The sequence below is a fragment of the Hylaeus volcanicus genome, chromosome 5, assembly GCF_026283585.1.
Source record: "Hylaeus volcanicus isolate JK05 chromosome 5, UHH_iyHylVolc1.0_haploid, whole genome shotgun sequence".
Lineage (NCBI taxonomy): Eukaryota > Metazoa > Arthropoda > Insecta > Hymenoptera > Colletidae > Hylaeus > Hylaeus volcanicus.
The window spans coordinates 14,387,476-14,408,670 of record NC_071980.1 but is presented as its reverse complement, the minus strand read 5'-3'; the positions used below and the strand labels follow the sequence as shown (position 1 = coordinate 14,408,670).

The window sequence follows — 21,195 nt, the reverse complement described above, 5'->3', positions numbered from 1 at the left end:
CTTACAATACACGAGATATACGTTAAAAATTGAGATTAGCTCGAGGGTCAATAAAAGTTAACAGAAAAAGGTGGGGATGATTAAAAATATTTCGATATTTCCGAATTTTTTTTTATTATTCCGGATTGTGCTAGATTGGTACAAAATCTCGCCAGATTGACAGATTTCGCAGCATTGGCAAAGTTAGGAATCAGACGTTAGGAATTTGCATTCGTATTCGCACGCGCTCGCGTGTAGCGGAGTACAGTAATGCCTCGATAAATGCACAAGCTCGGGACTGAAAGTGTGCATTTATCATGGAGTTCCCACATTGTTTGATCTTTGCCCGCAGCTTCGAACGTAGAAAAGGACGGTGAGTAACATAAAGGGACGAAACGAAATAACATGATCGTATGCGGTGAAACAATACTAATGCAAGTATGAAACTTATATCAACCGATTTACGACATCTTTCTGAATAAAATGAGACGAAACACGATATCATTTGGGTTATATTTACCATGCATCTTTTTTCAGTTACCGTTGATACATAATAAATTGTTACAAGTAAATATGTTCCCAATTATGTCATGTTTGATCTCAGTTTATTCAGAAAAAGTCAACAAATTTGATTGTAACAGTTATATAAAAAAAAAAAACTAAAAATAAAATAGTTAGTATTCTATTGATATTCAGGAAAACAAAATACGCCTTTGATCTTTGCCGATCGTCATGATCTCTTTCTTTTTCATTCGCTATCCTTCGCTGTATTCTTAACATATTATCGTCAATTAAGCCAGTAAATACAGTCCATATTATATCGTGTTTGGTATCATTTTAATCAGAAAAATATCACAAATATTGTCGCGAACAGTTTTGACGCATAAATTTATCAATTATGTCTTCGTTCATTCTTTGTTGAATTGTGAGTGATTTGTGAGTGTGCGTGCGTCTCGTGGGTCGTTGATCGCGCGGCTCTCACGTTTGTTTTAAAAGATGACAAAACGCGATCAAACGACCGCAGGACCTACCCAGGACAGGTCAGTTACTGCTTAATCGTGGTAATATTCGGTATTCTATAAATCACATTCTTTGAACGACTTGCCTAGCTCAGGTCACGACGAATGTTCGACACGCTGTCTTTCACGTTTACATCTGCTTCAAATGCAAATTTTGGCATTTCTTTCATGAAATAAAATAAAATACTTTTTCGAATTTATTCTCCATTTCACAATTTAATTCGTACAGAATTTTTCTTATAAATCTGACCATGGAGGCAGTGAACATGTTAGAAAAATTATTAGTTAGTCCTAAATATAGATGCGTTTTGAATGAAAATGGAAAAATAGTTAGACCAAAATCCACTGTATATAAGGAATTAAGTTCTTTAATAGAGGGAAAGATTTCCCCGAAATACATTTACACCATTTTGTTACAAAACAGATATAGATTATATGAGAAAGTTTTAAGTTGCCATAATTCAGATAAACCTACTACTACTGAATTTGATATAAGTATTGATGATGACGAATCCTCATTTATTTTGTCATCTACACATGGCACGATATAGATTGCGAATCAGTAATTTATAAATCTAACAGCAAGGTAAAGAGAAATTATAACTCATTACGACGCCGTAGATAGATAAATATAATTTTCGAACTTATATATGAAACTGCGAAGTTACCATGTGCATTTATGTTTAAACAATGCAAAATATCTGAAATAGGCACTTATGCAACAATTTATGCAAAATGTCCAGACTGCCAATCAAATTTTATTGGTAAAATTATTAATAAGCCTAAGGATAACATAGATATGCAAATGGATGCCGTGTAAGAAATTTTAATGCAGACATTACACACACAAAGAAACGTTCCTTGAGTGGAAAAAAAAGAGTAGAGATATCGCAATCTCTTGGAATGGGTACATTGTCGGCGACAACATGGCGAAGGCAAGAAGCTACAAAAATAATGAGTTTGTATGATTCGGAACCCCCACATCTATACAAACTTTCTACTCTGAGAAAGGCGAAACAAGAAAGACAAGATCTCAACTTACAAGTTAAAGGATCGTGTGCATATACTAATCTACAAAATATGAAATATACAAATCATGCAGGTTCCATTCATAGTATAGGTTATGATCCATTTTTTGTTCATTATTGGACACCTGAACAAATTATTATTTACTTACATTATTTACAATTTACAATTTATATTAATAGAACAGGTTCATTAATAAAAAAGTTTAATTTACCAAATGTGCAACTATCATCACATATTTATTTATATCACGCCGTTACGAATACAGGAAACTATAAGATGCCAGTATTTCAAATGTTGAGCGCTGTGCAAAATGTCAATGCAATTTAATATTGGTTAAGTGAATTCTTGCGTATTAATTCGATTACAAAAGCAAATTTTCCATTTCCTCGATCAGTCGTATGCGATTTTGATATGACGTTACTTAATGCTATTGTGAAAACTTTTGGCCAATATTCTAACTTGAAACATTACTTAACAACTTGCTTTGCTCTAGTTTTAACAGAACATTCTGTTGAAACGCCAAAGTACTTTATACGGCTTGATATTTGCCACTAGATGCATATGGTGTTTAAATGGAAATTCTTTTCGCAACTAAATTCGAAAGTAAAGAAATGTTATGTATGCGCTATAGCTTTGTTAACAAAGCAGACAAACTTTTGCCATTTTGTGGAAATAGCAAAAAGTATTATTTTATTATCCCTCAGCGAGGAAATTGGAAAAGATCATGAAGAAAATGATTCTCCATCGGAATCTGCTCGTGTACTTATAAGGAATCATATAAAAGGCATCGAAGAGGTGTCACTAGATGATAAAGATAATGACAATATACAAGATGAAGATTTTGATTCGGAAATAACAATGTGTAACATTGCATCGTGGTCTAATGATCTTCTTCAAGATTGTCGCAAAACGTTAGCAGAAACCAAAATAAAATGTGACACGGCAAATCCATATTACGTTCCGCAGTTAAGTCAAAAACTAAAAACATTCCTTGTGTATTTTCCATTATATTCGGGAGTAATGATCCCTATTTTTGGATATGGACAAATAAATGTTAGCTCATCATCTGTAGAGTCTGAGATGAAAGATATTAAGCATATCTTATTAAAGAATAAAAAACGTCCAATGAGAGCAGATAAATTTGTAATTACTCAGTTAAGATCGTTTGTGGGCAGATCACTATTGGCTTTGTCGACACATGACTCTCTGCTTTCTGCTAATAATAATATGTAAGCCACAAAGAATGATGTTATCAGTAGTTCGATAAGGAAGACTGAACTTATGTCAACTATCGACGAAAGCAATCAGTCTGAAGACATATCGAATTCTACAATTGTGCTCAATCAATCAAGAAAGTATGGAACGGACTCTAATTCTCCGACAAATATTAAAGTAGAATTTAATTCTAAGGGTATTATAGCAAGCCATACAAACGTATTGAATTTAGAGCACAATTGGAGAAATAAAAATACAACACAAACAAATAAAAGGAAAACATATCTGAACAATTGCCCGGACTGGAATATAAGTCATACAGGAAAGACGCGCATAGGAGTTGTAAATCTACAAAATGGTAATCTATGTTCCTTTGTAACTATCGATAAAAAAAAGTTCTTGTTACCAATACATGGGGATTTGACAGTATCGTTTCTATAATTGCATGTGCATGCATTAATGAATATTATAAAAATAATATTGAAACATCCGATACTACCATTATGAAATTCGTGAACTGATTCTTTAAAAAATGGTTGCAGTCAAAACACATACAAACAAAGAGCCGAAATATTAATGGGTGTTAATAAATTCAAAACTCAGATCGAAAAAAATTATATAACTATAAACTGTTTCTCAAGCGTAGGAAATGTTGCACAATATGTTTTTGAAGGCGATCCTAGTTATACAGAAATAAAAACTTGCGCCGTATGTTTACGCATTATCATGCGTCAATCTGTATTAATCCATATCTCCATGGCAATATCAGAAGGTATGCCAAATAATAAATCCATCTGCTGCAAACAACGTATGAACAGAAATATAAAGTACGGAAAACAAATATTTATAGAATGTGACATAAAAGAAAACGATACAGAGAAAGAGTACTCTCTTGCAGAATTTCAGACAAAAATTCAGGTTGGCGAGGATTCGTTTCTTTTAGCGGGCATAGTAGCACGTTACGGTGATACCTATGAGAACGGGCACTATGTAGGATATTCGTATCAAGGATCTCAATTGATAAAATTCAACGATTTAATTAAAAATACAAGAAACAAATCCAAAGAATATAAAATAAAACCGCATTTAATAATCCATGTTGCATGCGAAGCAAATTCATTTTAAATATATTATGTTCATGCATTTTTCTTTTTTTTTTAATCTTATATTTATATCTTATATGGTTCATAAAAAAGATGGACTTTTTTGCCATTTCAGAATATCAAATTTTATTTGGTGTTTTGTGCCTAAATATATATAATTTATATATACGCCTATAATATTATAAATAACATTAATATGAACAACAAAAAAACAAAAATATAAAAAAACAACAAAAAACAAATTAAAAATATGTAAAAATATATAAAAGATGCAAAAAAACAGAAAGGAGCCACAATACTGCTACGTTTACGTTGTTGATTCCGAGTAACGCAAAAGGTGGTTGCATACGTATATGTATGAGGGAACGAGTGCACGTAAGGGTGCGTGCGCGGGTGTGCAAGCGTGTGTGCGTGAGTGTGTGTGTGCGGATATAGTATATTACCAATATATTATATTACATGTCTCGTTCTCGATGATAATATTGTAGTCATGCTTGTCATGCTTCACATCACAACGTTCAGCGCATATTGAACATGAATTTGGCACTCTTCCGTTACTTACTTCTCACTATTTATGTCCCTAGCTTCATATTGTTTCGTTGTGCCGAAGCATCGAGAACGTTTTTCAGCGTAGCGCTCAAAAATTAAGATAAATTATAGGAAGAGCTTATTGAGATATGTCTGACATAAAGAAGAAGAAGCGGTCAAGATCTAAATCACGAGAGGACCATCATTCTAAACGAAGATATGATGAGAAATTTGATAATTTACAGAAACAGTTAGATAACCTAACTAAAATGGTAAAGACGCTAGCGAATTCACAAAAGGAGAATTCGCAGAGTCTACCTGCAAAAAATATCAGAATTGGTAAGTAAAATTGCTGATATGATTGTCTCGCTCAGTATTCTCCTCTTTCCACACGAAAGTTGAGAGGTAAGACCCATACGGTCCTACCATAGTCCGTAGGACTTTAAAAAATCAAAAAGATTGCCACGGTCCGTACGCCTTTGATATAAATGTTATCGTGCTTAAGTTCAACAAGAACAATAATATCACAATTGCACAACAAGTGCTATTTAATAATTTCTTCCACTCGTTAATTCACAGACGAGGAAAATAAGGATAATAATAATCCCGATTTAGATGAAAGTGAAGAAGAATTATTAGAAAATTCTGAGCCAGAGACGTTAAATAATAGTGCTTTGGAGATATTGGGGATAGATCCCAATGATTCAAAATTCAAAAAGGTGAAATATCATCCGGAACTAAAGAATACGTGGTTGAAATGGAAAAATGAAGGTCTACCAGAAAAGAATAAAAAGCAAATTCTGGAACTTTATAATAGAAAAGGGGAATTTTATACCGAAGCTCCTAATTTAAATCTGGAGATAAGTCCATTGCTTTCAGAAATTGCTAAAAAGAGGGACCAGCATTTTATGGAAACGCAAAATTGCGTGGGCACGGCCATAGCTGCCTTAGGAGCTGCGGTCTCTATGTTGATAGAGCACCCAGAGGACGGTTTAGATAAGGATGCATTTATAGATTACATAAGCCATGCGGGTCAGATTTTAACTGATGTTTTCCATTAACAGTCGGTGGCAAGAAAATCTTTTATTACACCGCAGTTAAATAAAAGTGTAAAACCAATGGTGGATACGATGTTTTCCAATGAATGGCTTTATGGTGATAATCTGAAGGATAAAGTCAAGGATGTCAAAGAGATAGAAAAGGCTTGTGCGAATATCAAGGACAAGCCCCCACAAAAATATATATCAAGGGCACGAGAGCAGGGAAACTGGAAATACCCACCTGCGGGATACCGACAGGTGGGTCAACATCAGAGGCGTCGACAGATAAAATTCAAGACACGGTCATACAGGACCTCGCAGAGTTCAACCAAGTTGACACCGCAGACGACGAACCAATCATCGTTGAAGAAATAACTCGGGTAGATATATCTGCAGGGCGTCTTTGTCACTTTGTAAAAAGATGGAAATATTTTACTTCAGACAAGTATATTTTAAGTTATTTAAAAGGTTATAAAATTCCGTTTGTGGAAATATCCGTTCAAAACATTGCGCCAAAAGAGAAAGATCATTCTTTCGAAGAAATGGAAAAACTGCAAAGGGAAATTAATGAACTTTTAAAGAAAGGTGCTATAGAGGCATGTAATGAATGTGATGGACAATTCATTTCTTCTTACTTTCTTGTTCCAAAACTCGATGGTACAAATCGTTTTATTTTTAATCTTAAAGAGTTAAATAAGTTTATCAGACCCCCACATTTTAAAATGGAGGATATTAGGTCTGCGTTAAGTCTATTAACGCGAGGAGATTATATGAGTTCTTTAGACCTTAAAGATGCATATTTTCTAGTCCCCATCTTCGAAGGTCACAGAAAGTTTCTAAGATTTATATTCAATAAGAAAATATTTCAATTTGTATGCCTACCGTTTGGCTTATGCACTAGCCCATACGTTCTCACTAAATTAATGAAATCGATTATTAATAAATTAAGACTCCAGGGAATAATAATGGTATTATATTTGGATGATTTTTTATTTATCCATAAATCTAAAGATATATGTGAAGAAAATGTAAAGAAAGCAGTTAAAACATTAGAATATTTAGGTTTTATCATTAACTATCAAAAGAGTTGCTTAGTTGCTAATCAGAAATGTAAATATTTAGGATTCATTATTGATTCAGTTGAGTTTTCCTTAAATTTAACGAATAATAAGAAAACCCAAATAGTAAAGCTAGTGAATGAGTTTAAAATCGGGAAGTCATATAAAATTAGACAATTTTCTAAACTTCTGGGTGTCTTAACAGCGGCATGTCCGGCCGTGGCTTATGGATTTATTCACTGCAAACGATTAGAAAAACAAAAATATTTAGCATTGAAATTTAATGGTGGGAATTACGAAGGACTTATTTGTATAACTAAAATTATGTTAGAAGATTTTGAGTGGTGGAAAATTAATGCAGTTATTGGATCGAATCCAATTAGATTGCAAAAATTTGTTATCGAAATCTTTTCTGATTCGTCCTTGACAGGTTGGGGTTATTACTGTAATGGCTCAGAGGCCTTTGGTTTTTGGGACGAGCAAGAAAAGAAAAACCATATTAATTATCTTGAGTTATTGGCTGCCTTCTTTGCAGTAAAATGCTTTGCGTTAGAATTATCGCAATGCGAAGTATTACTTAGATTAGATAACACTACGGCTGTTTCTTATATTAATAGAGCCGGAGGTGTACAATTTTCACATCTTAGTGAACTTTCAAGAAAAATTTGGAAGTGGTGCGAAGAGAGAAGTATATGGTTAAGAGCATCGTATATTCCTTCGAGTGAAAATATAGAAGCAGATAAAGCATTACGTAATGTTAATGTAGATTCTGAGTGGGAACTTTCTCGAAAAGTCTTTACACAAGTGGAGAAACAATTTGGTTCATTTACAATAGATTTATTTGCATCTAGATTGAATAAAAAATGTAAAAGATTTTATTCTAGATTCCCAGATCCGAAGGCAGAAGCTGTAGATGCAATCACTATATCATGGAAAAATGAAAATTTTTATGCCTTTCCTCCCTTCGCACTCATTCTACGAACATTAAGAAAAATAATTAATGATAAAGCAATCGGTACTATAATAGTACCCTCGTGGCCCACGCAACCGTGGTATCCTCTTTTTACATCGCTCCTCATAGAACCCGCTATTATATTTAAACTTTAAACCTAATTCCACGTTATTAATATCTCCTTACAGAGACGAGAGTCATCCGCTAACATCCCACCTTTCGTTAGTGGCAGGCAGGTTATCAGGTCAGCTTTCTTGAGAAAAGGATTAGTAGAAGAAACCATAGATGTGGTTATTGACTCTATCGCAAAAGCGACTTTTAAACAATATGAATGTAGTTTAAAACGTTGGTGGGAATTTACTCATTTAAAAAACTTAGATATATTTAGTGCAAAAACAACAGATATTATTACTTTTCTAAATATTCTTTTCAAAGACGATGCAAGCTATAGTACATTAAATACCACTCGTTCCACAATCTCCTTAATTTCAGGATATGATATTAATAAAGATGGATTAATTCATCGGTTTTTAAAAGGTGTATTTAAACGGAAACCAAGCAAACCGAAATATGATACAACATGGGATGTTACACCGGTACTTAATTACATTGAAGAGCTTCATCCACTTAAAAAATTGAAATTAAAGGACGCTGTGGAAAAAGTGGCAACTTTATTAGCCTTGACAACAGCTCAAAGATTGCAAACTTTAGCATTAATAAATATCGACAATATAGAAATAAATAGTTCGGGAATAAGTATTAAAATTACGGAACAGATTAAAACGTCAAAGGCCGGAGCATTTCAACCTGATTTAATATTACCTTTTTTTAAAGAGAAATCAGGATTATGTGTTGCATCCGCAGTTTTAGACTATATAGATTATACTAAAACATTAAGAAATAGCGATACAAAAAATTTATTTATTGCAACAATGAAACTTTTTGGCAAGGTATCATCGCAAATTATTGGCCATTGGATTAAGTCACTACTAGGTAAAGCGGGTATTGATACCAACCAATTCACAGCATATAGCACGCGACTCGCAGCGGTATCTGCAGCTCATAAAAGAGGTGTAGATATCGCAGCCATAAGGCGTAGTGCGGGATGGGCACCAGGTTCTCAAACTTTTTTCAAGTTTAATAACAAAACGATTCAAGCCCCCAATGACCAGTTTGCACGTGCAATTATAAGAAAATAAAATGTTACATATAATACAATAATTAAAATAACGAATTATTACTCATACTCTAAAAATCTACAATATTATCATCGAGAACGAGACATGTAATATAATCCTGATCAAACTCCATTTCTTTGTTTTTTATTAAACATTTAGTGTGTAATACGTGTCGTTTTTTACATAACCCTCAGACCCAGTCCTATGTATATTATCTATCGGTATCATATATTAAAACTAAATGTACAAAATATATTTTCTTATATAACCATTCATTACAGTTGAGAAATACACGTTCTCAACATATTCGCAGAATATTCTGATTCCTAACTTTGCCAACGCTGCGAAATCTGGCGATTTGACGAGATTTTGTAATTAGGAAAAGTTGTTGTGCCAGTCTAGCACAATCCGGCACAATGAAAGAAAATTCGGAAATATCGCAATTTTTAATCACTCCCACCGTTTTTTGTTTAATTTGTTGACCCTCGAGCTAATCTCAATTTTTAACGCATATGTCTCGTGTATTGTAAGTAGCACAATTTAGCACATCTTGCAGAATTCGATTATCTGTCGCCGTCCGCAAATTGTGCGAATATTAAATTTGTTATTCCTTAAAATTCAACATTTTTTTTTCTGCAAAATGAGTAGAGATAACGAGTTTCTATCAATGGCACAATGTAGCACAAGTTAGTACGCATCTTTCTATAGAAAAAAAAGTTTGTTTCGGCAAAAGTGCGGAGCTATCAAAAATTTTGTTTTGTTCTATTTTCTTGAGTACGATTTGACGTACAGAATTGCGGTTTACGGCACAATACGGCACAAACGTAGCACAATGTAGCACAATTTAAAAAAATCAAAAATTCGAAAAGTGCGGGGCTAACTTCACACATATGAAACCTTGGGCTCTGACCACTTCCCCATGTTTATAATTATCAATACAGAGAAGAGACATTACTATAAGAAATCGTTTAAATTAAACTCCTGTCGCACTTATTGGAGTAAAGTTCTTACATATTGGGAGAATACGTACGAACAATTCTTCTATTCAGGCTATGACTCACTTCCAACGATTGAAAAATATAATATCTTTATAAATATAATAGCGAACTCAATTAAAATCAGGACACCTAAAGAAAGAAATATAATCCGATTCGAACATAAAAATCCGGTTCCGTGGTTTGATTATGAATGCAACAAAATGAAAAGACTAAGGAAGGCATCATATAAAAAATGGGAACACATAAAGGATATGTTAGATTTAATAAGTTATAAAGAGGTGGCAGCTCAGACCAAAAAACTATTCAAATACAAAAAGAAGGAAAGTTTTAAAGATTTTGCCAAAAGTCTTAACTTCCAAACTAATATGAAATTCACATGGAATAGAGCTAAAATATTAAAAAACAAATGGGTGAACACTATGACCCACATATCAGAGATTCCTTGCATCGACAACCAAATAGTCACAGCCTTTGACAAGATTAGTCCTCCATGGGTCCACAACTAACCCTAACTTCTTGCCCGAAGCCAATCCTAACGCATTCTTTGACGCGTGTTTTAACTTGACTGAGTTCAACTTAGCGCTAAATTCCCGAAACTCAAAATCAGCCCCAGGTATGGATGGGATCAATTATGACATTATCTGTAGACTACCCCTTAAATATAAGTTAATATTGTTAGATATTTGTAATCAGATGTACAGAACAAACACCTACCCGGTACAATGGAAACAATCCTACATGCTCTTTATTAGTAACCCAGATGGTAAAAGTGTTCGCCCTATCAGTCTCTCTTCTTGTTTTTGTAAATTATTTGAAACCTTAATTAAGAATAGGTTGCATGGTGGCTCGAATATAATAATCTTTTATCGATAAGCCAAACTGGTTTTCGTAAGGGGTAGTCGTGTCTATCCAATCTTGCTAATCTAAATTTGTATGTGGAAGACGGAATAATTAATAAAAATTAATAAAAAACTCTTACAGTGTTTTTGGATGTACAGGGAGCGTTTGATAACGTAATTCATGATATCTTATTAACAAAATTGGCATCTATCGGTTGTTCTGCTCAACTAATCACATTTGTTAAATTCCTCACCTACGAAAGGGAGTTATTTACAGATATTACAGATAATCAATACAGATTAGTCCATAAAGGCGTTCCTCAAGGTGGGGTTTTGAGTCTGCTTCTATATTTAATATATGTTAAAGACATAACTGATAATCTTCCTAAAAATGTAATTATCTCGCAATTCGCAGATGATATAGCATTGTATTCTAAGATCTCACCACTTCGAAAATGCAGAAATCTCATTGAAAAATTCATAATAACCCATCAAAAAAATCTCCTGCTCCTGGGGCTTGAACTGTGCCCTCCAAAGACAACGTTTCTTCATTTTAATAAGAGGAACATCCTTCCAGGTGAAACAGAAATTCAGATTAATGGTTTATGTATTAAATCATGTGAGTCCACTCGATTTCTGGGAATTATATATGATTATAAATTCTCTTTCATACAACATTTGAGTCATGTACACCAAAAAAGTATGAAGGCGCTTAATATCATAAAGTATCTATGCTGCACCTGGTGGGGATCGGACCCTGTAACACTTATAACTCTCTATAAGAGTATTATTCGGTCATATATCGACTATGGTGGTTTCATATACTACCCCACGCAAAAACGACTTATAGAAAAATTGGAAAATATACAGTATTCAGCTATTAGAACAGCTCTAGGGTTTCGTAAAACTACACCAACAAATATTTTATTAGCAGAATCTAAACTTCCACTTATCAGGGACATTTCTGGGGGGTAGCATTTCTGTGTAAGGGCTTCCTAATCAAGATTCATTCAAATACTAGTTTACAACTCAATAAAACAATAAAATATTTTTACACTAAAAACAAGAAGAATAAGCGCAAAAAGAATAAGCTCATAAAACAATGCATTGATGAAATTATGGTCTCTAGCAAAACGCTGCACATGTGCAATCAGTATAACATATACCGTTGCGACTACAATACCATTGTTTCTTCTACTCCTATAAACATCGAACTTGGAAGGTCTCTTACAGACAACAATGATCCTAATGCTATGGTAAACAAAATAATATCTAATAACGAATCGTATGAAATATATACCGATGAAAGCAAATCCGTAGGATTAGCTTTCTGGTTCATCCTGTATTTGCAAGGAACTCAATGTCGCGATAGTAAAGGCATTCCGAATATTTCTTCTGTTTTTACGGCAGAATGCTTAACTCTGTCCGATGCGCTCGATATTGCCCTTCAAAACACTAACCGGAACTTTAAAATATTCACCGATTCTCTCAGCGCCCTTTTATGCCTACATAATCCAAAAATAGATCTAAGAACTAACCACCTAATTCTAGAAATAAAAAGAAAATATAACGAATTCAACCAGAAATGCGAAAATAATCAGAAAATAGAATTTTTTTGGATTCCTTCACACGTTGGGATTGAAGGAAATGAACAAGCCGATCACCAGGCGAAAGAAGTGTGCGCAGTACAACCAGACGGCAATTTTTTGATTCCGTTTATCGATTTCCGTGAGTCCTTCAAACATAAGTGTAATTCACACACGAAGGAAGTTATAGTAGCACAGGGACAAAGAAAAGGAAACGAATATTTTCTCTATTACTACAAAGACTATAACAAACTGTGGTATGTTGAAAAGGGTTTTTCACGAGAAAGCATCAACAGGTGTAGATCAAACCATTACCACTTGGCTGCTTCTTTGTCCCGTGTTGGCATCACGCAACAAGCAACAAGATATAAATCACATAGTCTGGCAATGCCCATTGTATAATTCTCAAAGATTAGACTTGCTGAAGAGCTTACGAAAATATAAGGTGTTTCCTGCTTTAGATATCAAATTGCTTCTACATGCCCCAAATATAGGGGCGTGCTATTATATGCTCAGTTTTATTAAAAAATGTAATATTCGATTGTAATTGCGCGACTAATTATTCTGATATGTAAATCTCTATGTACCTTTCTTTTGTATAGCTAAATAAGCTTGAAATAAAGCTTAAAATGCTTAAATAAAAAAAAACAATATATATACCTAATAATATATATATTTATTTAATATATTTACTATATATATATTTTTTATTAGGTATATATTAGATTATTAGAATTAAATATCATTAGAATAAAGTATTACAATTGCTATATATATATTTTTCATGAAACTTGCTCTCCAAACTATTTATAAATTTAAGCTAATATAAATAATATATATAGAGTTTAGAGCTGTTTCATTTGAATAGGTAACGTAACTTTTTGGATAATTTATGGGAAACATTGAGTAATATACAATAATATTTTAGAATAAATCTACGTTTTGATCTCGTAAATGTGTGGTCCTCTTCAGGAAAATGTAACATATACAATATACACACAATCTAATCTTGCAATATGAAAGAGTACTTTTCTGAAATTCAAGAAGAATCATAAACAAATAATATTATTCAAGCATAAGAACATTTTTCAAATAAAAAGAATAAAGTGCTTTTTTTATTTAAACAAATTGTAATAGAATCCACCACGAAATAAAATAACGACCCATCTCCATTCTTTTTAATACATCATTCAATATTAAATAATACAAACTGGTTTCATTCACATCATGCAGTAAAAGAATTTGAAAATTTTCAACGAAATTTAAAAAGAAGTTAATTATACTTTGCCATGCCCCAATCGATTCTTTTCATATTAAAAACACTTTCATCAAATTACATTATTTTGAACTTAAACTTCACTCAAAGGTCTTTGAAAACTTTCATCATTAAAGAATTATAAACATAGATGTAGTTTCTTTCATGTTCACAAAGTATGCGCGGATAATAAAACTGATTATGAAAGTAATATATACTCTCTCATTACTTAGCTTCTCTGAAAGACTAATGTTCAAAAGTATTACTTCTGACTTCCTACACTTTCGTCAGAATATACGGTCCGTTTAATAACCTGTTGGATTTTAAAAACTCGTTTTAATAGCAATACTAGCAAATTCTCTGTAGACACTGAGTACTGCTGCATTATATTATATTATATTTTTATTACCACTACAATATTAAAAAAACTTAAAATTCATTTGATAAATTTTCTTTAAATACAACTGTATGTGGTATATGTAGTTTTCCATGATTTTGTACCTTGGGACTCCACGATTCAATTATTAGTAAGCAGAAAAATGTACAATTTGGCATTTATTCAAATGACATAGCTTTTCCTCCTTCTCAATATCATGATGAAGTTAATTCTGGGAACACATATATTAAATATACTTCTGCCTTTTTTTATTTAGAAACTACTACTTTTTTTTATTGAGAAATTTCACCTCTTTATTGTATGATTTTTATTGTTTATCTTATGGTTCATGAGTTAATCGGTACCATCGACAATCACAATGAATAGTTATTGCAAGAATTTAGAACGAACAATAATAAAAAATAGTAATATTATACTAATTCACATATTGAATTACTGGATGGACTTAGAAAATTTTAGACATAAAGGAAGTGTAGATTTTACACAGGAAACTAGAGTCGTAGACTCAACGAAGGGGACTGTAAATCAAAAAGATATTTCAATGGATTTTATATTCAAAAATACATAGGATTCGTGAATTATCAAAAAAACTTGTTTATATTCTGGTTACGCTTCTGGTAATATTATTTTCATTATTTTTTCTTAAATGTATAAAATAAAATGCGTATAAAGAATTTGTTTTTAAACAATTTATCTTTTTATTTTTTCGAACAACTAATAAAAAATATAAATTTAATGCTTTGTATGTGTTGCTTGTTCAATTAAAATCAGAATTTGAGGTATAGAACTGTTACGTTTCCGTTCTCCTTATTTGGAGTCGGATGTGCGCACCCGGTATTCTTCGTGTAGGCATAGGAATTCGAGACCAATGCGAAGCTAGGGCGTAGTCCCTCGGAATCGTGCAATGTACTTCCCCGCCACCCCGTGGCCTATGATTTTTGGGTATAAAAAGGGTGACGACGAAGGCATATCGGGTCTAGTCAAAGTTTAGAAAGGGTTCTGTACACGTCTGTGCGTGCTCTTACGAACTATCTACACGAGAAAACTTGGTGAGATCGGGTTCGAGTCCCCTTCGAGCAAATCTTAACCATACAGTACGTAGTCTACTGTTAGGCATTATTTTGTCGTTGTAGTCGTCCCCCGTTTGCTCGCGTTCGTGAAAACCGAGAAGGATTAGATTCTAGCTTCGCGGAATCGAAACTATATTTTAAACTCAGTTCATATGTGTAACATAGCTCTTATAACAATTGTAAGTTCCGGTGCATATCAGATATAATCATTTTTAATTAGTGTTGATCAATTATAATACTCAGTCCAGTACCCAGTAAGGTGTACCTTTGCCGCTCGAGGTACACCAAAAACTGTTACGAGGCCTAATACTAACATTTCCTGCGGCTCCCCACGTTAGCCAGACGTGGGTTCATCCTCGATAACCAACCTCCTGGACCTCCCTACGTTAGCCATACGTAGGTTCGTCTCCACGTATACTTCCTCAAGGCATCCAGTGTTACCTACAATACTGGACAAGCCATTAACAATAAACTATATTCCAATAGAAAAACCCCGAAAAGTTATATTCAATCATTTTTTCTAATGATATTGAATGTCTAATATAAATATTTCATATATGTATAAAAAGTATATAGTTTGATTATTTTTTCGGTTAAATTTCTTTAAAAAAATATTAATGTTTATAGATAATATGTATAGTCACCTAGTGGGTTGGATTTATCTGGTTCTAATGATTATAATTACGCTTTAATATTTTAGTGTAATATTCTTAAAATGTTAAATTTGAAGAAAATTTACTAAAGTACATTCTCTTTTTGCGTCTTCACTACGTAACAATGATAGATATATTTTTAACATAAAGCTATACGAACAAAATATGCACAAAAATAATAATAAGTTAGGTTACTTTAACAAGCAAAAGGTGCTTTGAAAAACAAAAGCCGATAAAAAAAGTATAAAGAAAACAGAGGATTATAGTAGCAATGATAGTCATGATATTTTTCACCTCTTTCGTCGTTTTCCACTTTTTACAACATAAATTTTCAATAAAAAAAATTTTGAAAAAATGTTATATAATTTGTCTCCATATTAGAAATGTTTACTTGTTTCAAAAGTTCTTTTGTGATAAGTAGAAGAAATAGGCAAGAAAGTGGCTTTAAATTTTTGCCCTTTAATAGTCTGCAAGTCGAAATAGAGTCTTGAATGGCCCATCAGAAGTTAAATTTGGTTAAGGGGCTTGGAACATCAAAAAATGAAAAATAATCATTTCTTTTTTGTTTTTTGTTTTTTTTTTTATTATTATTATTAAAATATAAGCAATTCTGAACAATTCTACGGAAAGAAAATTGAATTTTGAGGACTAGAAGTGGTAAAAAAATTTCGCTTTTTAGAAAACAGTGGCAAAAATTTCTTCTTTTCTCACCAAAAAATTTGACGACACGAACTTAGTAAAAAGGAATGCGATAAAACTGTAAAAAACATAAGGAAATACAACTGACAACTGTCTCGAAGAGAAGTCAAAGTCGAACTTTTTTTGTGAGGAAAGCAGAAATTTTGTAAAAAAAATAAAATAAAAAAGTAATTTTTTTTTTCATTTTTTGATGTTCTAAGCCCCTTAAAGAGCACTATTTCTCCACATATAACCTCCTTCTTAACGAATGCATGACGTCAACAAAGTGAAGATTTTTAAACATGCCCGCGTCAATGTACAAGCTTCAAAGAGGAAATTCTACCAGAAAATCTTACGCAAAGTCGAATCGACTGCGAGAGGAAACAGTACTTTGCTAATTGGAAAAAGGAGCAGGTGCTTTTTAATTACCTCGTCACTTTGTATGAACATTGTACGTACATTGATAGAGAGATAATCGAACCTTTTGTGTCGCCTTGAATCGGAGACAGTTTATTTAACAAGGCACGCGCTTCTTCCTTTCTCTCATTAGTGCCTCCTTCATCCATTTCCACTTGCGACAATGACGCGTTCGTATTATCGCTTTGTGAACTGCTTCGTGATTTCATAATTATAATTGAAGTGATAACGCGGAGAGACGAGCACGAAAAGGAAATTAATCAGTAATAGGTAAATTCATCAAGTCAGAGCGCATCGGTGTCTCCTTTTTAATCGAATTTCGAAAGAAATAACTGGTTTTAAACGCGAAATTTTCCAAAACGACGATGTTTCGGTCAAGTCGAATCGAATATCTTACCATCAACCTGGGTGCTTCGGTGATAACATGATCGTCCGACTCACCTGAAACAGATAGAAAAAGCGAATGTCAAAAATATAATACTTGCTCAAACCATATGAATTAATATTTTGATTAAAATTCCACAAATGATTACTTGTAGGACATATTTATGTAAATCTAATTTGGAAACAAAATATAAACTATTAGAAGCATTTAGTTCATTCTTTCTATTATAAATTTTGATTTCAAGTTTGTTTTCTGATCGATAAATAATTGTATAATAAATATTAATTTATAAAAATCAATAAAATTAGGTAACATTGAAAAAACAAGAGAAAAAAGATTTGGTTTGTAGAAAGTGAAACCTTACCTACTGTGTCAAAACAATTAAAGTAGTATGAAAGTATGTCAATATTTCAAATGTCCAAAGTGAACAACTTTCATACCGTTTTAATCGTTTTGACATAGTAAGTAAGTTTAATTGAAATTTAACATATATCCAATCCTCAGCTTCTACTTCTTTTTGCCTCATCTTTTATTTTTCGATTCTTCGCTTTTTAGAAAATAATACTTCATTTTTCTTATTGCTTCATTAATTTTGTCTAATTTTAAAAACAATTCCCTAATTAAACGTATACCATACGCAGCTTACAATTAATTATACTAATAATTATATATTTATTAGTATAAGTACGTTTATCATGTAACGAAGTTTTATCGTATTTCACAGTTACTACAAAAATAATTTGTTTGCACTTCAGGATATTGATATTTAGCAGTATATTGTACATATCGACATAATTTAAATATCTCTTTAATCATGTAGACGTAGGAGTTTCTGTAAACATAAAAAACAGGTATATGTGTCAGTAAAATAAGTCGAAGTAAAACTTTTTAAAAGAAGATTGCATGAAATGGCTCCTTATTTACTATTTAAAATTATAACTATGTAGATCAATGTGGTTCCTTATTTACTATTGAAAGGGTTCCTTATTTACTATTTAAAAGTATAATTAGATAAGAATGGGTAATGTGGGTCTTTTGGAGTGTTTAATGACAAAGAAAATTGCTTGCTCAATGCTCTTTATTAAACATCTTACAGTAACTAAAGGCCGTTGTACGCTGTAAACAGCCGCTACGGTCGTCAGAGAACCTTTAACCGGTTATTCGAGACCTTATCATGGAATCGCATTACCGTATAAAGATTCTACGTAAAAGAGTCCTCAAGGCCCCTCTGCTGGCAGTGGCCATCGGATTTGAGCATAAGTGACGCACTATACCGCCGCACAGCTGTTACGCCCAAACGTTTATGCTGTCGCATAGAGCTGGAACGCGTCTATATACAGTACGAGTTAATGAGCAAAGGTGGAATTGTATGTAAATTGGACGCAGGGGAGGGAACTCAACAGAGCTGCCAGAGGATAAAAGGAGCGAGATGGGGAAATACGACGTACGAGGACAGCGGAAGTGAGACAGGGGTGAAAAGTGAATTGGCAGAATGGTAATGCGTCGAAAAAGGTGACGAGACGTATGATGCTGTCGCTGCACCTGAAACAATTTCATTTCACGTTTTATGAATGAGGTTTAAAGATAAATATTATGCAGTTCATGAAGGAAGTAAGGTAAATGCTTCCATATCTCTAAATACTATCGTTTTGATACAATTAAGGGGTAAGAGGTACTTAGATATTTAAAAAAATAGAACTTTTCGATTCTGATATTTTCTTGAACGACAGCAGTTCAAGAATATTCTCAGAAAATTTCAAATTGATCAATTGGTGACCGATATCATTGATATGAATATTTATGAATTATTTATGAAGCTTTATGATTTTTTTGTGTTGGCCATATTCTTCTTCATTAAATTAAAAAAGCTTAATTATTTTCTCATGCCAGGTAGAAATTATATAAATGAATAAGTTCATAAATTTGAGATAAAACCAAGAAATTACTATACAGGACACTCAGTCAAATGTCCTATAATAAATATAATCCAGAAACTAATTTGTACCGTTAATGAATTAAAAATAAAAAATCCTGTATCAACTCAATGACAGAAGAATTTCTACTAGAACAATTTAGACCTTTTAGACCTCAACTCAAAATTTATATTCTTATTATGTGAGGCGTAGCACATTATACATTAGTACATTTATCTCAATCGTGACTTCTACAAAGCTGTTGATATTGACGAAATGGCATTGTGATGTAGTCCTACATCGCAAAGAACCAATAAATTGTATTTAATAAATTGAACCAACAAAGCGCAGTGAATGATAAGGAGAAGTAGGTTAAACAACTAGGGAAACGGGAGATGCGCGTCGAATCTCGACGTTACCCTGCAGATCAACACCGTAGGATGATAGTCAATGCAACACGGGGGGCAGTTTAAATTTAACTGTCAGAGTGTTTAAGTGCTCTCCTGCTCGCCCTTTTCCTTCCACCCTCTCTGCCAGTCTGCCCTCTTTATCCATCTCTCTCTACTTGTGAAACTAAGTGACTGTGAAAGCGGTCGACGATTTTCTCGGCGTTTCAACGGCTGTAACGTGCTGCGAGTAAACTGGGTCTCGCCGAAACATCTGAAAAAAGGCTCGGTTGTACGATTTACAAGATTTAAACGAACAACGCCGCTAGGAAAACGGCGACGAAAAAATCTCAAAGACGCGTGTGATCTGTACAAAACCTGTTTCGTGTTTGCGTAAGGGAATATCGCTGAATTTACGACATTTTATACAGGGTGTCCCCAAAATGTTGTAACACCTTGAAAAGGGTGGTTTGGGAGGTGATTTGAAACAACTTTTTCCTTAGCGAAAATGTTGTCCGAGGCTTTGTTGAGGAGATATTAACGGAAAACGTCGACCAATCAGAGCGTGCGGATACCGGTGGAACGGCCGCGGTAGCAAAGACTACGAGCTAAGCGGCCGAGCTTGTATGCGAACAAGTGACTTAACGTGCATCGAAGGCCATTGACGCGGTTGCTTAGCTCGTAGCCTTCGCTACCGCGGCCGCTCTAACGATATACGCGCGCTCTCATTGGTCAGTGTTTTCCGTTAATATCTCCTCAACGAAGCCTCGGACAACATTTTCGCTAAGGAAAAAGTTATTTCAAATCACCTCCCGAATCACCTCTTTCAAGGTGTTACAACATTTTTGGGACACCCTGTACATCCCCGATTGAATGTGGAGAATTAAATGTCCATGAGAAATAGCAAGAGGGAGAATAAGTTGGTCACTGTGTTTTGTTTATAATTTATGCGGTTTGGCTTATGCAAACACCAGGTATTATGGAATTTAATTGTAAAAAACAAATATACACTCGTACAAAACAAATAGGGAACACTTTATAAACCCTAAAAATTAGTCTATATTCCAATAGCTGTAAGTCGGTGAAAAATCATCGTAAAAATAAAATTAAAAAAGCGTTTTAAAGCTTGAAGTTTTAACTTTAATGTGCTATTGTGCGATTTTTAAATTTCTATTGTTTTTTTGTTTTGTGTTTTAAAAAATAACACGTCATTTTGTTCCTTAAAATTACGTATTTTTAACAACTCAAAAGTCAATGAAAAAATTTTATTTCGAAAAGTTCAACACAAATTGTGTAAACTACAATATGTTACCTATAAAATGCTTTCTTAGAAATTGTCCTATGATTTTTTCTGACCGATTTATACGACTTTGAACAAAAATGCGCATTTCTTACAGAAAGTATCGATACTAGGTGAAAAATCATCGTAGACAAAAAAACAAAAAAGCATTTTAAAGTTTGAAATATCAACTTTAACGTAATATTGGTGATTTAAACCAATTTTTTTGTCTTTCTTG

General features: G+C 33.2%; 1 protein-coding gene across 1 annotated transcript in view; it reads right to left on the bottom strand.

Annotated features, from left to right (window-relative positions):
* Positions 1-21,195, bottom strand: part of LOC128876487 (E3 ubiquitin-protein ligase MIB1-like) — a 605,287-nt gene that overhangs the window by 493,591 nt on the left and 90,501 nt on the right. The window contains exon 2 of the mRNA XM_054122907.1: positions 17,392-17,435. The gene's annotated coding sequence lies outside the window, so the exon portion shown is untranslated. The remainder of the gene's footprint in view (positions 1-17,391; positions 17,436-21,195) is intronic.